The sequence below is a fragment of the Dromiciops gliroides genome, chromosome 6, assembly GCF_019393635.1.
Source record: "Dromiciops gliroides isolate mDroGli1 chromosome 6, mDroGli1.pri, whole genome shotgun sequence".
Lineage (NCBI taxonomy): Eukaryota > Metazoa > Chordata > Mammalia > Microbiotheria > Microbiotheriidae > Dromiciops > Dromiciops gliroides.
In genome coordinates, this window is record NC_057866.1 from 85,166,328 (window position 1) to 85,184,108 (window position 17,781).

The window sequence follows — 17,781 nt, forward strand, 5'->3', positions numbered from 1 at the left end:
CTGTCTTGTGACAGAAAATGAAAATCCAGGGGAGCATCATTGCATTGCAGTAGGTACAGAAGGTAAACATTGAAGTCCAAGCTATTGCAACCTAGCTTCCCCACTAGAGCAGTTATTGCAAAAGTGAAAGCTGTGAACCTCAGTGACATTACTGAAGAAAATAAGAGACATCTTTTCAGTGAAATATTTTCTTCTATTAAAACATTGGTATTCATTTTTGGTTACATTTCTTCGGACTTCCTTGTGGGAGATGTAGGCAGTGGCACATCATTGGAACTTTCTGTGTCTCAAAAAAAAATCAGTCCTTGGAAAACATTTTTCTGCAATAAGTGGGATAGCGGCAAGAAAAAGAGAATTTTCCAGGACCTCTGTGGCCCAACGAACTGGAAGGCATGCTTCTGAAGAAGGACAATGGAGTTGAATTGACATTGTCATATAGTAAAACATGGTCAACATATACCAAGGATATAGATGCATGGGTCGAGAAAAAAATTAGCTGGGAATTGGAATGTGTTAGAAACATCACAAAGATAACAGGGACAACTAAAGCCATTACTGGACTCCGGGACTTTATAACATTCCAGGCTTTATTCATAAATGCTTTTGATAATGATATTGACAGAAGACAGCTTTCACAACAAACAGCAGTAGCTCTTCAAGGCAACAAATGTATTTAGCTTCTCTTTGGGAGAAAAAGTGAATTGGATAAACAGAGGAAAGACATTAAAGGGCTTTGGCAAGGAGAACAAAAGAAAATGCAAGAGTCAGAGGCATCTCTCCAAAAGGCAAAACTCTCATGTATACAACAGCAGAATGAATACAAAAAAGCCTACTCTTCCACAGTGCATGCTAAAGAGAAGCATCTGAGCTCATGTGGAGGGCTCAGGAGAGAGGCCAGTTAGAGAAAAAAATGAAGACTGGAAGAAGAGGCTCTGCGAAAAGTAGAAGAAACAAATGAACACTACAAGAAGTATTATGACAGATATAGAAGAAAGGTGAAATGATTTAGATAATACTTAAAGTCAAACTTTTTTCTATTGCTCATTTATTTTATTTTTAAAATTTTATTTTATTTTTAATTTATGGAATAAAACAAGTATTTCCATAATTTGGTATAATAAAAAAGAATACACATGAAACTGCAAATCTATTATGTGCAACTTGCTATTTCTTACTTATCAGTCATTGGTGCTTATGACTTACAACCCTATCAGACTGTGAGTTCTTTGTGGGGAAGGGTCCTTGAGGCCTATCTAAACTGTATATCTTCTCCACTGCCCAACACTGTACTCAGCCAATAGTAGGCACTTGATAAAAGATTGTTAAATGTATGGACTCAGAAACCCTAAAGTCTGTTCTTTTTATTTGGTGATAGCATGCCCTTCTTGTTCTTCTCTAGGATATATGTCTCTCTCTTCTCTTCTGAAAGGTCTGATTTAGGTAATGATTCCTTTTCATCCAGAACATAAAGGAGTGAGCCAGACCCTGCCCCCCCCCATGGGTCTCTTTTCAGATGGAAAATGTTAATTTCATTCTCATTCCTTTTTCAAGTCTTCCTCAGATAGTCATTATAACATGGACAGGAATACAAATGAGCAATATCACACAACCGGGTTTCCCACTTCCAGGGGAGAAGGATTGTGTGCCCCACGTTTATTAGATAAGACTAAGTGAGATAGATTGGGATTTGGGTAAAACTTCAATGATAGACCTTTGAATTCAGGTAAAAATCACCTGCTATAGGAAAGAGAAGCAGTTTAGAAATAGCAAATATCTCTCTCTCTCTCTCTCTCTCTCTCTCTCTCTCTCTCTCTCTCTCTTTGTGGGGGCAATGAGGGTTAAATGACTTGCCCAGGGTCACGCAGCTAGTAAGTGTCAAGTGTCTGAGGCTGGATTTGAACTCAGGTCCTCCTGAATCTGGGGCCATTGCTTTATCGACTGCGTCACCTAGCTGCCCCTGAAATAGCAAATATCTCTGATAAAAATGTGCTATACAAGGTTAAAAGGGGAAATGATTTAAATATATATATTTAAAAAGCTGTACCATTCACTGAAGATATTCAAGCATATGAACAAATACTTAAAATCTCTAATCATATGAGAAATGCTTATTCAAACAGCCCTGAGGTTTAACCTTACATCCATCAGATTGGCAGAGATGACAAAATACAATAATTTTCCATTACATTTATGTTTTTTCAACCATTACCAAATTGAGAAATAGTCTGGTCATTCTAAATATTTCTATACCTCTGCTTTAAAAAATAATTTCAAGGTTACTCATATATTGTTGCTCACAATACCCCTCTTCAACTTTTAAACTCAGAATGAGACTCCAGATTTGGTAGTGATGCTGGATCCATTAAGGATGGGTGGGTTTTGCCATGTATGAGTATCCTCATCCCCCTTTGCTTGGCAGGGAGCACTTGAATGGATGTTGTGGGAGTCAGAATCTATTCTGTGGGATAACAGATTGTGACATTAATACTAGGCCAGATTCTATATGTTTGTGCCAGAGCTTGGAAGAATACATAAGTACTGATGCCCTTGCTGTACATTGCAGGCCTAGATTTCCTCCACAGGACTGTAAAAATAGCTAGATTGCTTTTTATTAAACAATTTAGCCATTTGTTTCTAGAGAGTTACTTAGGGTGAGTGCTCAGGAAAACTGCTGACTAGTTGCTTTACTAACTTGGATTTAAATTGAAATAAGAAAAGGGACAGATCTCTTTCATAAAGCCGCCAAAGGTTAGTGGTGGAGGGAAACTTTGAACCTAAGCTAGAAGTGAAAAGGACCCTTAAAAAACTGACCATAGAATATCAAACCTGAACAAGACTGTTGAAGTTGAAAACTGGAAGGAATCTTCAAAGAAAGATTTGGTAAAGTAGGAAAAAACCCACCCCCTTAGACTTTGTGTGTATGTATGTGTGTATGTATAAACTCTAGTTTAACTCCTTCATTTTATAAATGACTAAATTTGAGTCCCAAAGACGTTGAATGATTTGACTGAGATCCCATAGCAAATTAGAAGGAAAGCCAGAAAAAGGAAGTCAGATTTTTAGGTTCTTAGCCTAATTGTCTTTGTACTATACCATACTTAGCTCATTCTGTTCCAGATAAAAGCTAACAGCAATAATAGTAATCTTTTATATTTGTATGTCATTTTTCAATTTTATATTCATGGTCATATTTGGCTTGATTCTCAAAACAATCTCTAAGGTAGATCAAATTAATATTATTGTCATTATTCACATTTTTGAAAATTGACAGAGAGATTAAGTGATTTGCCCTAGGACAAGTTTAACACAAGATTTGATATGAGAGCCAGAATTGTGACAGATTTAGGAATGGGAGGGACCTAAAAGGACCAAGAACCCTGAACTTTTGATATCTACCCCAGCACCATTTTTAGTACACTGTAATCTGGAGACTGAAATTCTGAGACATTTACTGATATGTTCTTCTATTTATAACCTAGTTTCAGTAAACATTTATTAAGATCCCCACTCTGTGAGAACTAAGGCATTATACATCTGAGAAAGTATAAAACATCCTCTGGTCTCAAAGGGTTTTAAAATCTAGTTAGTGAATTTTTAATGCTTTTAAAAATATGTATATTTAAAAAAACATTTCTAAAATATTTTTATTCATGTATTCTGTTTTTATATCATCATAGTTATTCCCAGTATCCTTTCTTCTCCCTTTCCCAGAGAGCTATCCTATGTAACAAATATTATTTTTGAAGATCTACAAAGAAGAGGAAAACAATCAGTATAGCTGATCAATATATTGAAACATTATGCTTTTAAGGTTCTCAAAGGACTTATCTTATTTTTAAATTTTGGATACATTTTATTTTGATGTAATAGGCAATTTCCAACAAACCTCCAAGCAGCCACCCTGATGAAACCCCCAGTTTTTAAAAGAAAGGAGTGATGGATGTGTCTTTTAACATTCATGCTTTAACATGGTTTTTTTGTTTTTGTTTTTTCTTTGTTTTTTGTAATTGAACAGGTGGGGTTTTTTTGGGGGGGTATCTTTATGTTGATTTTATATTGTTTTGGTCATTGTATATATTATTTTTTTTTGTTTTGTGTCACCTCATATAAGCCTTCCTAAATATCTCTCCAGATTCTCTATATTTATTTGCTACTCTCTATCACCATCCATTGAGGTGTAATGACTTGAAAGTCTTTCTCTCACAAAAGCAGATTGAAGTCCTTTTAGTAGTAGAGAGAGGCCTTTGGAGCGCCACAGCCAGTCAGGCTATGAACAAAAGCCTGAAGAATGTCCTAAATTGAGAATGTTGATTTATTTTGAGTGCCTTTGTCTAATGCTGACTCAAGGTCATAGGTCACAGAGGATTGAACTGTGACCAGTGACCTATCTAACTTGACATTGGAAAATTACTTTGAACTCCTATTAAGACCTCCATTGTTTACATCCTACAAACCTATTTTAGTCTCTCCTCTACTTCCCAAACCTCCAACGACCACAGGGGGTTTGTAAAAGGCTGAGGCAAAGAGGTTTTTCTCTTTAGATTCTCTCTAACCAATATGCAAAAGAAGCCATTGCAGGAAGAGTGAAGTAAGTAGTATCCACATTCGTGACTTTATTACGCAGATCTATCAGCAATGAAGTAGCTTGACTTTTTTTGTTACAATCCAGGTTAGTGTTAGAAAAATCCTTATTGTTTTCTAGCTCAGTCCACGTAAATTATATGGAGTATTACAAAATATCTGTAGATAGGCATTTAAAGCCATACATAAACAAGCACAGAAATTAATCATGGGTGGTTATTCCAACTAAACAGTACAGAGCACAATGCTCAACACATGACAACTACATAGAAATCCATGTGTGTTTGTTACTTATATACACCCCCTTCCGCTATGTATGGTAACGTATATTAGTACATGTACCATTTGCACATAACTAAAGATGTGAGATCTATTTACCTGTCTGGTCAAGTTTACATTACCTCAGAAACTAGGGCTTAAAAAAAAAAAGCCAGTTTCCTTAAGAGAGAATTCTTTGCTTAAGAAGATACATCAGGGCTCATTTGACAGGTTATCTGGTTTTGAAAGGGCAATTTTGATGTGTAATGTCATTTGGATTTACATTTGTGTCGTGCCTGAAAACTTCAAAAAATACTGTTGGCTCATGGGTTGTTGGACGTTACACGGCATTATCATAACTCCCAATTCAAATCACTCAATAGTTCACAAAAGCATTTTTCTCATGATAGCACTTCAAGGGAGAGTGGAAACAGCATCCCCACTTTACAGATGAGGAATCTGAGGCTCATAAAGGGCCCATGGTCACAGAGCTAGCAAATATCTGAGGAAATAATTGAGCCTCGTTCTTGGCTCCACATCTAGGATGCTTTCTACTCCATGATCTTTTTTTTTTTTTTTTTTTTTTTAGTAAGGCAATTGGGGTTAAGTGACTTGCCCGGGGTCACACAGCTAGTAAGTGTCAAGTGTCTGAGGCCGGATTTGAACTCAGGTACTCCTGAATCCAGGGCTGGTGCTCTATCCACTGCCATCTAGCTGCCCCTACTCCATGATCTATTTAGCACACTATCAAAAGATTTCCAGGAGGGGCAGCTAGGTGGCGCAGTGGATAGATCACCAGCCCTGGAGTACAGGAGGACCTAAGTTCAAATCCGGCCTCAGACACATAACACTTACTAGCTGTGTGACCCCGGGCAAGTCACTTAACCCCAATTGCCTCACCAAAAATAAATAAATAAATAAAGATTTCCAGGAAATACGCTGAACAAAAAAAAAAAAGTGAAGAAAACAAGTGATTCTCCACCCCCTGGAATCTTCACTACATCCTCTTTTACCGTGTGAAAGCTCTATGTGCTCAATATTGACTGATGGAGGCCCAAAGCAGTCTGGAGAATCTCATGAGCATACAAAAACTTGCAAAGAGTTTCCAGGCAAAAGACCACAGACCGAAAATGACTAGGTTTCCTAAAATTTATGTATAATCTTAAACCTGACCCTCCAAAGGTAAGGCAGATGCAGACAGAATACAATAGGGCAATTAAAAATTCTTTAGTAAATAACATTGCTCTTCTAAGAGACCCCGTGGCAAAATCTCCTAATTCAGTGTTGGGTTTATAGCAATAGTATGAAGAAGATCCTAAGATCTAGGAGGACATTTATTTTTTACTGATATACTCCCCTCTAGCACTTAGCACAGTGTTAGGAAAGGAGCAGAGTCTCAGAAAATACTTGTTAAATCGAAGACAATATCATACAAGATCTTTGTTTCTCAGCACTTAATTCCTTCACAGACTACTTGATGGGGGAAATTATTTTCAAACAGGGGTTCTGGAAAGAGGTAAAGTGTTATTATTGTATATTGCATAAGTGTCTATAGAAGATGGGGTTTCATTATTATGGAATGCTTCAAGTGTCTAAAATCACATCTGTAATCTGAACATTAGGAAGGAGAGCAAAGAAAAAACTGGAGTCACTAGGTCTTTGTTTCATAGACAATCCAAAACTGAGGTAGCAGAACGGAGTGGAGAGAGATCTGGCCTTGGAGCCAGGAAGACCAGAGTTCAAACTTTTCCTCTGACACATACTGATTGTGTGACTCTGGGTAAGTCTCTTACCCTCTCAGTGCCCCCCAGGGAAATTCTCTAAGACTATAATTTGCAGAGAAATAACTGATCTAAGTCAAGTCACTCACTGGGAGCTCCCTACATCAGGGAATTCCTACATCTACTAAAATAATAATAACAAACTGAATATCCATCTGCCTTGGAGCTTAGAATTTTTTGTCATTAAAAATCATGTGCCTTTATAAAATAAGCCCTCATATTTATTAAGAGGACTCCTTGTACCCTAGTTGACAACCTGCCTTACCTAGTTCTAGTCCCAGCTCTACCCTCATCTTCCAGGAGGGTCAACAGCAATACACACATACAATGTGGCTGTCTTTAGTCAGGGTGGTGCAGTAAGGGCTGCATGGGATGCTAGTCCAGTGTAGTAAAAGAGAAAGAACTTTGGTATAAAAACAAGGGATGGAAGGGACAGCTAGGTGGGGCAGTGGATAAAGCACTGGCCTTGGATTCAGGAGGACTTGAGTTCAAATCCCATCTCAGACACTTGACAACTTTACTAGCTGTATGACCCTAGGCAAGTCACTTAACCCTCATTGCCCCCCCCCAACAATAACAAAACAAACCAAAAAAAAACCCAAGGGATGGCAGGAGAGGAAGGCTGTACCTAGCTGTGTGACCTTGGACAATGAGTGTCAGCTCTCTGTGCTTCCTTTTTCTTCATTTATAAAATGAGGAATTTTGAATAGATCGAGTTCTAACATTTTTTAATCCTAGGATTTCACAGAATCATGAATTTTTGGATCAGAAAAGACCTTAGAGGGTAGCCACTTCAACCTAAAACTGGGCAGGAATTCCCTCTGTAGCATCCATAATAAATGTTTAACAACCCCCCCCCCCAACTCTGTCTCTCTGTCTCTCTCTCTCTAAAAGTATGCTTGCCACACTTTTAAGTCTAATCTGCATTATTAATATTTTCTCCATCACTTTCTTAAGTCTAGAAAATCCTAAAACATTAAATCAGACCCTGATTTGTGGCATTTACCAATTTCTGAGGTGCACATACTCACATTGAAAATTTTTTTTGAATATTTTGTTTTTTCCCAGTTGCTTGTGAAAACAATTTTAAACAGTCATTTTAAAATATTTTGAGTTCCAATTTCTCTCTCTTCCTACCTCCCCTCCCCCTCCTTGAGATGGTAAGCAATTTGATATAATTTATACACCACCCTGAAAATTTAACAACCAGCTCTCACCAGCCAGTTCGAAATGGCTTGGAATAGTAAAAGAATGGCTGTGGGGTCAAAAGATCCAAGTCCAGATCCTGCCTCTATTTACTAACTGTGTTACCTCTATTAGACTCAGTTTCCTCATCTGTAAAATGAGTTCACTGGACTAGATGGGCACTGATACCCCTTCAGGTTATACGTCTGTGAGCCTATGAGCCTATAGGACTGGATTCAGTAGCCACTGAAGTTCCTCCCTGCTCTAGGTCTGAGAAGTCATGATCAGAGCTCCACTTTCTGATCAGAAAGAGATTCTTTTGGTTTTTTTCCTCTCATGGACCAGCTGGCACATGGTCAGGGTTTGCAAATGAATTCTTTTTATATTGGATGGTAGTGCAATTTACAAAGGAAACATAATGCTGGCCAGAGCTAAATGCAAAAGGTTCTTTTCTGAATTCTTTGTTCTTAACATTCACTACCATCACCCTGGATCCTTTAGAGTGGCAGATTCACTAACTGGATCATAGTAAAATTCAGGCCCTCTCTAATCTATGGTGTGTGTGTGTGTGTGTGTGTGTGTATGTAGGGGGGAGCAGTGCAATGGAGAGGTAAGCACAGGGAATGCTAGGAGAAAAAAACTATGTCTTAGTCTCTGTTCTACTACTTTGTTCGACTTCCTTCTCTCATCTTTAGAGATTGGATGAGATGAACTTAAAAATCCTTTCCATCCCTAGGGTTCTATGATTCATTCCATGACTCTTGAATATCACCTGATGATCACTTGAATACTACTTAAATAATTTCAATAATAACAAAAATAGCTTGTATTTACATAGTTTGAAGAGTTGCAAAATACTGTAATTTCATCAGTGTGACTACTGCCCCCCCTCCACAGCCCCTCTCTCACTCAGAAGATGACATTTAAGAGGTCCTGTGATCAAGCTTCTCGCCCCGCCCCCCAACCAAAAAATAAAACCCACCATTATTTCTTGGCCAATTTGACTTATGAGTCTTTTTGTACTTCACTGTGCTGGTGCTTGGACAACATAACAACCTATGTTATGTCCAGGCCTCAGTGAGATATTAAGGCTCATTAACATTTTGCAAAAAAAAAAAAATAGCCTCCAAGATTTTGGTTTTTATTTGTTTTGCTTCTCCCTCCAAATTTGGGACTTTTCTGCCTCTAGATTCTTGCTCAGTTTGGTTTTTTTGCCTTTTAAAAAATGTGTTGCTGGGAGCAGCTAGACGGCACAGTGGATGAAGCACTGGCCCTGTATTCAGGAGGACCTGAGTTCAAATCCAGCCTCAGACCCTTGACACTTGCTAGCTGTGTGATGCTGGGCAAGTCACTTAGCCCTCATTGCCCCACCAAAAAATAAAAAAAATTAAAAAATGTGTTGTTTAAAAAAGTGTTGTTATCATGAACTTAATAAATTTGAATAAAAATGAATAGTATCATATTATAAAGAACTGAAAAAGAGGATTATATATGAAATTGTGATTTCCTGTCACAGCTAACTTATTTGGCCAGCTTCTTTTTAATGTCCATCATCAGTCTCTGTCTGTCTCTGTCTGTCTTCCTCCTTCCCTCCTCCCCCTTTCCCTCCCCCAGGCAGGACAATCACCTACCCTATGGTTCCACTAATCATTTCTATGACTCACCAAACTCCCCTATAATGATATTAAGTTCTTTGTAGGTAGTAACTGTATTACTTTGGTAATTGTATCATTAGCACTTATCACAATCCCTGGCACATAGTAGGAGCTTAATAAATATTTTTCATTCATTCATTCATTCATCAAATAGAGTGCAACCTCAATCTATAATTTCGGCATTGGTCCATAAGAATATTTTGCTCCCATAAGTTAAGTAGTTTTTGTTATTACTATTTGGGTTCCAAGGGAATTGGTAAAGTCTTCTTCCTGTGTATTGCCCTAAATAACATCTACTTTTCCTGCTTCTTCAAAAACAAAAACTGGAGGCTTTCTAACAGCTCTTCACTGCTTAAAAGGAGCAATTTCATATATCCTGTTGTGAAAATAAATGCTTTTTAAGGATAAAGCTGACTGTGTTGGGAATGGACTGGCTGCAGGAGCCTTCACAATACCCACATTTCCCTGTAGGAGAATTAATACCAAAGCAGTGAATATTTACATGTACATTTTAAAATCTTGCCTCCCAGGATAGGATTGTTAGGTTCTGGAAGACTTTAATCAGACAGCTAGTCATAGGCTGGACATTCATGGACTGTTTCACAATTAAGTGCTCAGTAAATCTTAAGGAACAGCCTATAAATACTTTTTGAGAATTACAGATTACATTGTCATTTTGGAGGAGAAGTAAATCATTTGAAGTAGGTACGCGTCAGTTCTTTGAAAAACGTTTCAGTGCAGAGACTTTATATTTACAAGATTCTACTTTCTGCAGCTTACTCTCATTACAATTATCCCTTCCACATCACCAAGATTAAGGGTATGGTGCACCCACAATCTAGAAAATCTGCATAAAATTTTTTTGCTCTCCCTTTGTACCAGAAAAAGAGTCTGAATTTTTTTCTTTCTTTCTTACGGGGTGTTTATAGTATTAAAAGATTTTTTAAATGTTGATACTATGCAAATATTTTATGCATTTCTGAGTTTCTTAACATTTTCTGTGTCATCTGCTAGCCTTCTAGTGTCGTCTGCAGCTTCTACAAAACATCCCTAAAATCTCCATTTAATTTCTTATGCCGACTGGTGATATATCTAAACTGCGATGGGGAAAGTTGTGATGTGGAAGAGATAACTACATAAAAAATGTGTCCTATGAACAGAGAAAAATCACTTGCTCTCTCTGAATTTCAGTTTTTTTCCTTGCCAAAATAAGATATTATAATAAATGATCATTGATAACCCCTTTTATTCTTAATTCATGTGACTCAATGATCAGCTCTAACTTTCTGTCATCTTTATCCCAAGATATCTTTCTACTATGTTATCTTTTTGAAGTCCATGCCTACAACTCAGGTCCTATGCTGCTTCAACAATCTATGTTTTATATTTCAAAGCTATTCTTAGCTCTAACATTCTGTGATCTATAACTGAAGTTAACTCCTAATTGTCATTTTATGCTAGATGTCTAGGACTTAATATAGTGCTTAACTTGATTATTTTAAACTATCATTTTGTAAATTTCCTTTCAAGATACAGAAAATATATTCTGTAGTCTTTTTAAAAAAATTTTGTCATTAGTCTCACTTGTCATTTCCATCTGTAAAATGGAAATTTTCTCATGTATTGAGCAAGAAGAGTACTCCAAGGATCTATCCTGGGCCATCTTTTTTTTTTTTTCTGAATACTTTATCACTGAGTGATTTTATTAGCTGTCATGGGTTCAATCATTATCTCTGTGTGGATAACACCCAGATCTATATACCCTGCCTTAATCTCTCTCCTGAGTGACAGTGCTGCATATGTAACTGTCTCTCTGCATATCTCAGACTAGATGTCCAGTCAACATCTCAAACTCAACAGATTCAAAAACTGACCTGCTTCCCAAACTTCCCTTTTACCCTTGTAAGGGTACTGTCATTCACTGAATCACCTGGGCTCACAACTTGGTGTCGTCCTCACTTGTGCTCACCCCACTTAGTTCATCTGTTGTCAAATCTTGTCATTTCTATCTTTGGAAGATCTCTGATATACTTCCCCTTCTCTCTACTCACATAGTCATTGCTTTATTTCAAGCCCTTAACACCTCTTACCTGGACTAATGCAATACTCTTCTTTCTTTTCTTTCTTTCTTTCTTTCTTTCTTTCTTTCTTTCTTTCTTTCTTTCTTTCTTTCTTTCTTTCTTTCTTTCTTTCTTTCTGGGCAATGGGGGTATGGGGGTTAAGTGACTTGCCCAGGGCCACACAGCTAATTAAGTGTCAAGTGTCTGAGGCCAAATTTGAACTCAGGTACTCCTGAATCCAGGGCCAGTGCTTTATCCTCTGCGCCACCTTGCTGCCCCCATGCAATACTCTTCTAACTGGTGTTTGTGCTTTGTTTCTACTTATACCAACACATTTTAAAAAGATTATTTTACTTTTAATTTATGGAATAAAACAAGCATTTCCACAACATAGTAAAATAAAAAAGGTGATTGTACATGAAACTATAACTCGATTATGTACAACTTGTTATTCCTTTTAATTATATAATAAAGTTATCTTATAATTTTTCTTTCTTTATCCTTTCTTTTTCTTCCCTCCCCCTCATCCTACCTCACCCTAGAGATGGCTACAGAGCTGCCAAAGAAATTTTCTTAAAGCCTAGGTGTGATTCTTATTCTCTTTCTCTCTCCCTCTCTCCCTCTCCCTCTCCCTCTCTCCCTCCCTCCCTCTGTCCTTCTGTCTCTCTGTCTGTCTGTCTCCCTCTCCCTGCTCCCCTCTCTTTGTCCTTTATAAATCCCACTGATTCTCTATTACTTTTTTTTTTTGATGAGGCAATTGGGGTTAAGTAACTTGCCCAGGGTCACACAGCTAGTAAGTGTCAAGTGTCTGAGGTCAGATTTGAACTCAGGTCCTCCTGAACCCAGGGCTGGTGCTCTATCCACTGTGCCACCTAGCTGCCCCCTATTACCTTTTGATAAAAAACAAGTAATTTGGTATTTAAGCTTATTCACAATATGCCCCCCTCTCACACTTTACTCCTCTCCTTGTACTCCACAGAACTTGCTGTTCTTTTTACAACACTCCATTTCCCATCTCCTGGCCTTTGCACTGGCTGCCCCACCCCACCTGAAATACTCTCCCTCTTCATCTTCACCTCTTAGATTCCCTGGCTTCCTGGAAGATTCACCTCAAACACTATCTTTTCTGGGAGGAGTTTGCTAATCCCTCCAACTACTAGTGACTTTCTCTCTGGCATTACCTTCTATCAAATCTGTATGTTCCTTATTTGCATGTGTCTCTTATTAGAATTGGAGCCCCCTGAGGGCAGGGATTGGTTTTGCCCTTCTTTGTATGCCCAGTGTTTACTTACTTAGCATAGTTCCTAGAAAATAGTAAGTGTTAACTATACACTTTTTGACTATATAGATACTAGTCTTTCCCAGATCAAGGAAAAACCTGCTCTCCACACTTTGGCATGTGTATTTTTCACTGACAGATGTCTTCTTCTCGTGCTTCTTCATGGTGTGAAGGTGATCTAGGGTCTTCTAAGGCTATTCCTGTAAAAGCACAACATCTGATCGTCCAAAAGACTTTAAAACTTCATGGTGGACTCTGCCACTCAAGGCCAAACCTAGCTATAAATGGAGAGACTCATCACTAGGATGCAATTTTTTTTTTTCACCCACAGCTACTCTTAAAGACCATTTACCAAACTTGAAAGGTCGTAGTCTGTTTTGGTATAAGAATGTCCACTGAGACAAAACCTTACTTCTTCAAGTAAGACAGATCGACCTAGCCATTTAGACAGAAGAATCTTGAGAACACTTAGGAAGGGTAAAAAGGAAAAATAGAAAGGCGAACTTGGTCTCCTATGGAACCCATTTTCCTTTTTCTTCTTGTATTTCTAGAAGTAAGACTTTGATTGATATCCATAGATTTGCTTCCATTTCTTTTGATTGATTGACATCCATAGATTTGCTTCCATTTCTTTTCTTTTTTTTTTTTTTGTGAGGCAATTGGGGTTGAGTGACTTGCCCAGGGTCACACAGCTAGTAAGTGTCAAGTGTCTGAGGCCAGATTTGAACTCAGGTCCTCCTGAATCCGGGGCTGGTGCTCTATCCACTGTGCCACCTAGCTGCCCCTGCTTCCATTTATTTTGAACCAAGTTGGTTTTGGCCATAAAATCACTCATCATATTTTAAAATTATATGTTTTTTGGTTTGGGCCAATTCTACAGGCACCAACAGTGCTGAGGTCATTTTATTGGGGTTGTTTCTCATTTTATAGGAATACCTTTGAGACATAGGTATCTGCAGATAGCCTCTAAGGGTCTATGCAAGCTCTAATAGGAATTTTAAAAATATCTCTAAGTTACTCTTTTAGGGGGCGGAGTGGGATGGGATGTGGTGTGACGAGCATTTGGACTGAATGTTCCAGTTTAATTGGTCCCATGATGTATATATGTTCTATATATTTTAAAATATAATAGGTACTTAATCTGTTAAGCATTTTCACTAAAGTCATCCTCTGATGCCTTGCTATAGTGTTGAAATGATCCAGGGTTCTTTTGGTCTGCGTCAGTGGAAAGCGAGCTCTAGAACATTCTGGCAAGCCAAAGCAATTTATGAAGGAGCAAGGTGGCACAGTGAATAGAGCACTGGACTTGGAGTAAAGAAGTCTTGTATTTGAATCCCACCTCTGACACTTAGTAACTGTGTGATCCTGGGAAAGTCCCTTGAATCTTTGAATGCCTCAGTTTTCCCACTTGTCATATAGAGATGATAATAGTGTCTACTTCACGGGGTTTTTATGAAAATTAAAATGAGATATCTCACTTTAATTTATACAAACTGCCTTGTAAACTTTGATCCATTTAATAAATATTAGTTATTGTTACTATTATTATTAATGCTTTTCTAATCCTAATTAATCTTAGCATCCCCATGTTAAGACCACTCCCAATTTATTCTGCATGTAGCATATTTCTACAGTTATTTTAATGTTGTCTCTATCATTAGACTGTGAGCTACCTGAGAGCAAAGAATACTTGTTTCTTTTTACCTTTTTCTGTATTCCCCAGTCCTTAGCATTGTGCCCAGCACGCAGTAGGCTCTTAAATATTATTTAATTAATTGTTGATGACTGGTGGAATTATCATCTGTTTCAGTGGAGTGAGTATGTAAACTGATGAAATGACAAATGATTTGAATATTGAACTAAATATCAGTTATACTATATTTCATTTTCTAAAGATCCCCAAATCTTGCTTTTTCTATAGTATTGTCATTCTGATATTCATGCCTTCAAAAGGTACAGTCCAAAAGAACTGACTTTTTTGGTCTAATGAGTCAGTGTCAGAATGAGCAATGGGGCCAAGACAGATCAAACCAAAGTAAGGAATACAAGGGTTAGTAAAAAGAACATGGCATTGCTGCCTTCCAATTGGAAGCCATATTTCTGTTATTTGATCTCATGGCAGTTTGCATTCCCATACTCTTCTCCATTTTGATTGGTAGTATATGTTTTTGAATGTATGAATTTTTGTCTCTGCTAGATTCTAAACTCCTTGGGGGCAAGACCCATGTAAAATTTACCTTTGTGTCTTTCCTGGTCTCTAACACAGTATGTTACACATAATAGATATTTATTAAGTATTTAGGAAATGAATGAATATACTCTCTATGTATGAATCTTAGTACCCCCAAAAAAGCACAAAATCCTAGAGAAATGGGATCTTGGAAGATTTGTATTAGAAGAGATTTTAAAATATCTAAGAAAAAATCTCCAGGGCCAGATGAATATACAAGTGAATCCTTCTAAATATTTAAAGAACAATTAATTCCAATACTATATAAACTATTTAGGAAAATAGGTGAAGGAGTCCTACCAAATTCCTTTTATGAAATATATAGGGTGCTGATACCTAAACCAGGAAGAGCCAAAACAGAGAAAGAAAATTATAGGCCAATTTTCCTAATGAATATTGATATAAAAATTCTAAATAAAATATTAACAAAGAGATTACAGTAATTTATCACCAGGATAATACACTATGACCAAGTGGGATTTATATCAGGAATTCAGGGGTGGTTCAATATTAGGAGAATTATCAGCATAATTGATCATATCAATAACAAAACCAATGGAAATTATATGATTATCTCAATAGATACAGAAAGAGCTTTTAAGAAAATACAGCATCCATTCATATTAAAAACACTTCAGAGCATAGGAATTAAGGGAGTGTTCCTTAAAATGATAGCAGTATCTATCAAAAACCATCAGTCAGCATTATCTGTAATGGGGATAAGCTAGAAGCCTTTCCAATAAGACCAGGGTGAAACAAAGATGCCCATTATCATGACTATTATTCAATATTGTACTAGAAATGTTAGCTTTAGCAATAAGAGAAGAAAAAGAAATTGAAGGAATTAGATTGAGCAGCAAGGAGATAAAACTATCATTCTTTGCAAATGATATGAATTTAAAAACTACTTGAAATAATTAACAATTTTAGCAAGTTGTAGGATATAAAATAAATCCACACAAATCATCAGTATTTCTATATATTATCAGCAAAGGCCAGTAGCAAAAGATGGAAAGAGAAATTCCATTTAAAGTAATTGTAGACGATATAAAATATTTGGGAGTCTACCTGCCAAGACAAACCCAGGAACTATATGAACACAATTACAAAACACTTTTCACACAAAATCAGATCTAAACAATTGGAAAAATATCAATTTCTCATGGTTAGGCCAAGCTAATATAATAAAAATGACAAATCTACCTAAGTTAATTTACTTATTCAGTGCCATACCAATCAAACTACCAAAAATTATTTTTTTGAGCTAAAAAAAATAACAAAATTCATCTGGAAGAACAAAAGGTCAAGAAGATCAAGGGAATTAATGAAAAAAAAAATGCAAAGAAGGTGGTCTAACCATGCCAGATGTAAAACTATATTATAAAGTGGCAATCATCAAAAGAAATAGAGTGGTAGATCAATGGAATAGATTAGGTACATAAAACACAATAGTAAATGACCATAGTAATCTACTGTTTGATAACCCCCAAAACTCTAGCTTCTGAGATAAAAACTTGCTATTTGACGAAAACTACTGGAAAAATTGGAAAATAGTATGACAGGAAATAGGAATAGCCAACATTTTACACTGTATACCAAGATAAGATCAAAATGGGTACATGATTTAGACATAAAGGGTGATACCATAAGCAAATTAGAAGATCTAGGAATAGTTTGCCTGGCAGACCAATGGAGAAGGGAAGAATTTATGACCAAACAAGAGAGAGAGAACATTATGAAATGCAGAATGGATAATTTTTATTACATTAAATTTAAAAGGTTTTGCATAAACAAAAGCATTGCAACCAAGATTAGATGGAAAGCAAAAAGCTGGGAACCAATTTTTATAGCCAGTATTTCTGATAAAAGCTTCATTTCTCAAATATATAGAGAATTGAATCAAATTTATAAGAATATATAGTATGAAAAAATGTTCTAAATCATGTTTAGAGAAATGCAAATTAAAACAACTCTGAAGTACCACCTCATACCTATCAGATTGGCCAACATGACAGAAAAGTGATTAAATGTTGGAGAAGATGTGGGAAAATTGGGACACTAATGCTTTGTTGGTGGAGTTGTGAACTGATCCAACCACTCTGGATACCAATTTGGAACTTTGTTTAAAGGGCTGTAAAACTGTGCAAATCTTTGGTCCAGCAATATCACTAGTAGGTATATATCCCCAAGAGATCATAAAAATGGGAAAATGATCTACATGTATAGAAATATTTTGGCAGCTCTTTTTTATGGTGGAAAAGAATTTGAAATTGAAGGAATGCCCACCAATTGAGGAAGAACTGAACAGGTTGTAGCATATGATTGTGATAGATTACTATTGTGCTATAAGAAATGACTAACGGGCTGCTTTCAGAAAAACCTGGAAAGGGGGTTAGCTGGGTGGCACAGTGGATAAAACACTGGTCCTGGATTCAGGAGAACCTGAGTTCAAATCCAGCCTCAAACACTTGACATTTACTAGCTGTGTGACCCTGGGCAACTCACTTAACCCTCATTCCCTTTCAAAAACAAAAAACAAAAACAAAAACAAAACAAACAAACCAGAAAACCTGGAAAGACAGGTAGACTGATATTGAGTGAAGTAAGCAGAACCAGGAGAACATTGTACACAGTAACAGCAACACTATATGATGGTTTGAAAAACTTAGTTCTTCTAAGCAATATAGTAATCCAAGATAACTCCAAAAGACTCATAATGAAAAATGCTATCCACGACTTTTATCAGATTGTT

The 17,781-nt window shown here is 36.8% G+C and overlaps 1 protein-coding gene across 4 annotated transcripts in view; it reads left to right on the forward strand.

Moving 5' to 3' along the window:
* Positions 1–17,781, forward strand: part of SLC2A9 (solute carrier family 2 member 9) — a 310,297-nt gene that overhangs the window by 116,854 nt on the left and 175,662 nt on the right. The gene's annotated exons all lie outside the window — the stretch shown is intronic.